Below are 6,559 nucleotides of genomic sequence, written 5' to 3' on the forward strand. Positions count from 1 at the left end.
AGGGGGGCGGGGGCAGGGGCATGCGCAGCGCCCGCCGGGGGGCCGGGGGCGCCTGGGGGTTGTAGTCCGGCGAGGGAGGGGGCCGCGGGGAGGGGCCTGGAGAGACCCGGAGTGGGCGGGGGAGGCCCGAGCCGCCGTGGAGATGCGGAGAGGGAGATGGAGAGGCAGCAGCAGCCTGCGCTGCCGGCCGGCCCCGGGCGGGGTGGGCTGAGGGGGCGAGCCCAGGGGAGCACCGGCCTAGGAGGACGGGGAGGCCGAGACGGAGCATCCTGTGCATGTGCTGGTGCGTGCACCTCCTGAGGACCCCCTCAGCCAGCCAGCCCGGGTCCCCCCCCCACCACCACCACCAGGCTGAGACTCCAGAAGCAACAAGGCTGACCCCCCCACCCCGTTCCCCACCCCCAGTGTGGATTTTGGATGCAAGGAATCAGCCCAGCCTTGGCCGCGAAGAGGGATGGGAAGAAGGCTCACCCTTCCCCAGCCTACCTGGGTGCGCAGCAGAGGGTCTCTCAGAGCCCTGACTCGCTCACCCCCGGGGACAGGGTGCTCACTGCCTCCTGAGAACTTCTCTCCCCCTTTCCCCCATCTGAGGTGGCACTAGTTGTTCAAGATGAAATTTGGACGGGCGCCAGTGGCTCCCACCTGTAATCCTAGCTATTCAGGAGGCTGAGATCTGAGGATGGTGGTTCAAAGCCAGCCCAGACAGGAAAAGTCCATGAGACTTTTCTCTCCAATTAATCACCAAAAAAAAAAAAAAAGGGAGCTGAGGTTCAAGTGGTCGGGGACAGCTCCCAGGACCTGAGTTCAAGCCCTAGTACCAGCAGGAAAATAAATAAATAAATAAATAAATAAATAAATAAATAAATAAATAAATCCTAGTCCCCCCATGTGACTCAGCTGGTAGAAGACCTACCTAGAACCCCTGTCAGGCCCTGGGATCCATCATGCTTTATACCTGGGCCCTGGACGCTTAGGCCTATAATCCGAGCTACTCAGGAAACTGAGATCTGAAGTTTGATGGTTCAAAGCCAACCCAGGCAGACAAATCCAAGAAGCCAGAAGTGGAGGTGTGGCTCAATGGTAGAAAGCTAACCTCGAGGGAAAAAGCTAAGCAAGAGGCTGAGTCCTTGAGTATGCACACAGGCACACACACACAAAACCCAGCCGCAAGTTACCACCCTTTTCCACTGCCTTCTCCCCACCTTTCCCCTCTGTTCATCTTAGCCTCACATCTGCTCTCCCTGCCCAGGCAGGGGGCTCTGGGTTGCTGTGGGATAGGCTTTGACTCTGCTTTTGCCAAGTACTCAAGGAAACCCATCCGCTGGATCTGGGTCAGGCCAGATCCTTTGGCAATGACACCCTGAGTATTGTGGATCCTTCACTCCAGCTCTTACCTGCTGACCCCGTGGCCAGTCTCTGGGTATTGTCCAGAGCCTTCTCCCAGACCCCGCCTCTCTCATCATACTTCACCCTCAAGCTCTCCTGAGTGCTATCCCTGAATCCTTCCCTCCTTCCCTCCCTCCCTTCCTTCTTCCCTCCCTCCCTTCTTCCCTCCCTCCTTCCATTTCTTCTTCTTCTTCTTCTTCTTCTTCTTCTTCTTCTTCTTCTTCTTCTTCTTCTTCTTCTTCTTCTTCTTCTTCTTTTTCTTCCTCCTCCTCCTCCTCCTCCTCCTCCTCCTCCTCCTCTTCCTCCTCCTCCTCCTCCTCCTCCTCCTCCTCCTCCTCCTCCTCTTCCTCCTCCTCCTCCTCCTCCTCCTCCTCCTCCTCCTCCTCCTCCTCCTCCTCCTCCTCCTCCTCCTCCTCCTCCTCCTCCTCCTCTTCCTCCTCCTCCTTCTCTTTTCAATCCTGGGGCTTGAACTCAGGGCCTGGGCACTGTCCCTGAGCTTATTTTGCTCAAGACTAGCACTCTTCCCATTTGAGCCACAGTGCCACTTCCAACCTTTTCTGTGTATGTGGTACTGAAGAATCAAACCCAGGGGGCTGGAAAGGTGGCTCAGTGGTAGAGCACTTGCCTTGCATGCTCGTGGCCCTGGGTTCGATTCCTCAGCACCACATAAAAAAAAAAGCCGGAAGTGGCGCTGTGGTTCAAGTGGTAGAGTGCTAGCCTTGAGCTGAAGAGCTGAGGGACAGTGCCCAGGCCCAGAGTTCAGGCCCCACGACCGGACCCAAAAAAAAAAAAAAAAAAAGAATCAAACCCAGAACTTCATGCATGCCAGGGCAAACACTATGCGGCTATGCCGCTAAGCCACATTCCCAGCCCCCTCCCTTTCTTTCTTTACGTGCACTTTTCAGCCCCTGCATGTGGGACCTACACAGGCCAGCAAGATCTATTGCCTCTGAAAAAGCCCTACTGTGTTTACGGGCTGGACACCAAATGCAAAGGGACTAAACATGCAATCAGAGACCCGAGTAGGAGCCAGATACAATGGTTCATGCCTATAATACTAGCCACTCTGGAGGCTGAGGCCTATTTTCTTCTCCTTTGTTGTTGTTGTTGGTGGTGGTGGTTGTGGGGCTTGAACTCTGGTCTTGGGCGCTGTTCCTGTGCTCTTCAGCTCAAGGCTAGGCTCTACCACTCGAGCCACAGTGCCACTTCTGGTTTTCTGGTGGTTACTTTGAGTTAAGAGTCTCACAGACATTCCTGCCCAGGCTGGCTTTGAACCATGATTCTCAGATCTCAGCCTCCTGAGTAGGATTACAGGTGTGAGCTATCGGCCCTCTGCTTTGGAGGCTGAGTTCTAAAGATTGCAGCTCAAAGCCAGCTCAGGCAGACAAATTCTAGAGACTTATTCCAATTAATCAGCCAAAAGCCAGAAGAGAAGATGTGGCTTGAGTGGTAGAGTACTAGCCTTGAGCAAACAAGCCAAGAGAGAATGAAAGGCCCTGAACTCAAGCCCCAGTACCGGTATGACTACAACTGCATTTCTCCTTGTAAATAAAACAACAACCAAAAAAACACTCAAGACAAGAAACCTCTGTCCACCCAGCCACTTGACACAGTCAGAAAGCTACATGACCTGCTTTGTAGCATAAGAATGGTACTCTGTTCTGAGCACCCACCAGGTCTGACTCACAATTAGCTCCTACATACCTCCTACCACAAAGTACAGATGAGGAAACTGAGGCTTCACACTGCTGAGGAACATGTCTGACTCACAGGGATGGATGTTTGTAATTTGTGTGTGTGTGTGTGTGTGTGTGTGTGTGTGTGTACACCAGTCTTAAGGTTTGAACTCAGGGCTTGGGTTTTGTTCCTGAATATTTTGTGTTCAAGGCTGGTGTTCTACCACTTGAGCCACAGCTCCACTTCTGGCTTTTCGGTAGTAAATTGGAGATAAGAGTCTCACATACTTTCCTGCCTGAGGTTGGCCTCAAACTGTGGTCCTCAGATCTCAGCCTCCTGGGTAACTAGGATTATTATATGCATGAGCCACCAGTACCTAGTTCTCTGAGGTCTTTGATAGGGCTCTCCTCTCAGCTCACTCAACCAGAGCTGTCTCTTAGGGTCTCCCCCCCACCCCGACACACACACACACACACACACACAACCTCAGCTCAGGCTGGGGTCCCTGAGTCACTGGCCAGCTTCTTGAGGAGGTAGGATTACAGTTGTGAGCCACCAGTATCTGGCTCAAGGCTAATGCCCTACCACTTGAGCCACAGCACCACTTCTGGCTTTTTTCTGCTTCTGTGGTGCTGAGGAATGGAATCCAGGGCCTCATGCATGCGAAGCAAGCACTCTACCACTGAGCCAACTTCCCAGCCCCTCATGAAATTCTTATCTCCAATTAACCACCAAAAAAGTGGGAAGTGGAGCTGTGGCTCAAGTGGTAGAGCACTAGCATTGAGTCACAAAGCTCAGGAACAGCACTCAGGCTCTGAGTTCAAGCCCAAAGACAAGTACCAAAAAAAAAAAAAAAAGTCTCATGGACTTTTCTTCTTAGTCTGGCTTCCAACCTTCATCCTCAGATCTCAGTTTCATCAATAGCTAGGATCACAAATGTAAGTCACCTATTCCTGGATTTGCCTGGAATGCTTTGAGCCCTAATTTTTTTCTTTTACTTTTCTCTCCCCGCCCCCCCCCCCCGTTTCTTTCTTCCTTTCTTTTTCTTTTGCCAGTCCCAGGGCTTGAACTCAGGGCTTGAGCTCTGTCCTTGAGCCTCTCTGTGCTCAAGGTTAGGGCTCTATCACTTGAGCCACAGTGCTATCTCTAGCTTTTTCTGTTTAAGTGGTACTGAGGAATCGAACCCAAGGCTTCATGCACACTAGGCAAGCACTTTACCACTAAGCCACCTTCCCAGCCCCCATACCCTTTTGTTTTTCATTTGTCTTTGAGACAAAGTCTCTGTATTTTTTTTGCCCAGGCTGGCCTTGATTCTCCAGCCTCTACCTCTTCTGTGATGCTACTCTTTGAACCAGGATTATATTTTAATGTTAAGAGATTCAGTGGTGAGTGAAGTTCTAATGGAGTCCATTTTTTTTTTTTTACCTTTTCTAAGCTCTAGTTTCCAAATTTGTAAAATGCAGGGAAGGAGGATTTAAGAAGTAAGAACGTCTCTGTAACCTGAAAATCTCTATTCAAGCAGACATGAAAAAGGCCTGCTACTCTTCTGTCTACCCTACTACCCTGTTTACTTTTTATGCTTTATTTTTGACTTTTTGGTACCAGCACTGGGGTGTAAAAACTCACATTTTCTGCTCTTTGGCTCAGGACCAATGCTCCATCCACCACTTGAGCCACGCCTCCACATTTAACTTTTTGATGGTTAATTGGAGATAAGAAATATCCTGGAATTATCTGCCCAGGCTTGCTCTGAACCCAAGCTTCTCAGATCTCAGCTTCTTTAGTAACTGGGATTCCAGGTATGAGCCATAGGAACCTGGACATTTTTAAATTGGTGGTGTGCGTGTGTGTGCATGTATGTTGGTACTAGAGTTTGAACTCAGAACCTGGGCACTGTCCCTTAGATTTTTTTTGGGGGGGGGGGTCGGTCATCGGGCTTGAACTCAGGGCCTAGGTGCTATCCCTGAGACTCTTTGTGTTCAAGGCGAGTACTCTACTACCTGAGCCACAGCACCACTTTCGGATTTCTGGTGGTTTATTGGAGATAAGAGTCTCACAGACTTTCTTGCCCATGCTGGCTTTGAACCGTGATCCTCAGATCTCAGCCTCCTGAGTAGCTAGGATGACAGGCATGAGCCACCAACACCCAGCTGTCCCTCAGGTTTTTTGTTCAAGGTTAGAATACTACCACATGAGCCACAGCTTGACTTCTGGCTTTTTGTTTGTTTGTTTGTTTTGTTTTTTGGGAGGCCGGTCGTGGGGCCTGAACTCTGGGCCTGGGCGCTGTCCCTCAGCTCTTCAGCTCAAGGCTAGTGCTCTACCACTTGAGCCACAGCGCCACTTCCGGCTTTTTTCTTTTTGCTTATGTGGTGCTGAGGAATCGAACCCAGGGCCTCAGGTATGCAAGGAAAGTGCTCTACCACTGAGCCATCTTCCCAGCCCCGACTTCTGCCTTTTTGCTGGTTAATTGTAGATAGGGATCTAGTTGTTGTTGTTGTTGTTGTTTTAATGTCTAGGCTGGCTTTGAATCAGAATCCTTGGATCTCTGGATCTCAGCCTCTTGAGTAGCTAGGACTAACTACAGGCATGAGCTGTGCCACCAGCATCTGTCTATATCTAGATTTTGTGTGTGTGTGTGTGTGTGTGTGTGTGTGTGTGTGTGTGTGTGTGTGTGTGTGTGTGTGTGTGTGTGCTGACCCTGGGGCTTGAACTTAGGTCAGAGCCTAGGTACTATCCTTGAGCTTTTTCTGTTTCTTTGTTTTGTTTTGTTCTTTTTTTTTTTTTTTTTTTTTTTGCTGGTCTTGGGGCCTGGGTAGTCCCTGAGCTTCTTTGCTCAAGGCAAGTACCACTTGAGCCATACCACCATTTCTGGCTTTTTCTCTTTATATGGCACTGAGGAATGGAACCCATGTCTTCATGCATGCTAGGCAAATACTCTACCACTAAGCCACATTTCCAGCCTCTGGAGCTTTTTCTCTAGTCCTTCTAATTCTTCTTGTTTGTGTGTGTGTGTGTGTGTGTGTGTGTGTGTGTGTGTGTGTGTGTGTGTGTGTGTGTGTGTGTATGTGTGTGTTGCTTTGTTTTTTGTTTGTTTTGTTTCAACTGGCAAAGTTTCTATTTCTGCAGAAGGGTGGTCTATTGACATTAAGCCAAGTAAGCAAGCTCCTTCTAATTTTTTTCTGTTCTTGTTGTTGTTGTTGTTTTGCCCTTTTGAAAAAAATATGATTTCTTAATGACTTGTTTATATGGTACCAAGAAATCAAACTCAGGGCCTCATGCATGGTAGGCAAATACTCTACCACTAAAGCCACAACCTCAGCCCCTCTTTTATGTGTGTTTTTTGTTGCTGTTGCTGTAGTTGGTCATGGGGCTTGAACTCAGGGCCTGGGCGATGTCCCTGAGCTCTTTAGCTCAAGGCTAGCACTCTGCCACTTTGAGCCACAGTGCCACTTCTGGGGTTTTTGGTGGTTAATTTAAGATAAGAGTCTCACGGATT

The sequence above is a fragment of the Dipodomys merriami genome, unplaced genomic scaffold (assembly GCF_024711535.1).
Source record: "Dipodomys merriami isolate MVZ:Mamm:240054 unplaced genomic scaffold, mDipMer1.0.p SCAF_138, whole genome shotgun sequence".
In the NCBI taxonomy this organism is placed as follows: Eukaryota; Metazoa; Chordata; class Mammalia; order Rodentia; family Heteromyidae; genus Dipodomys; species Dipodomys merriami.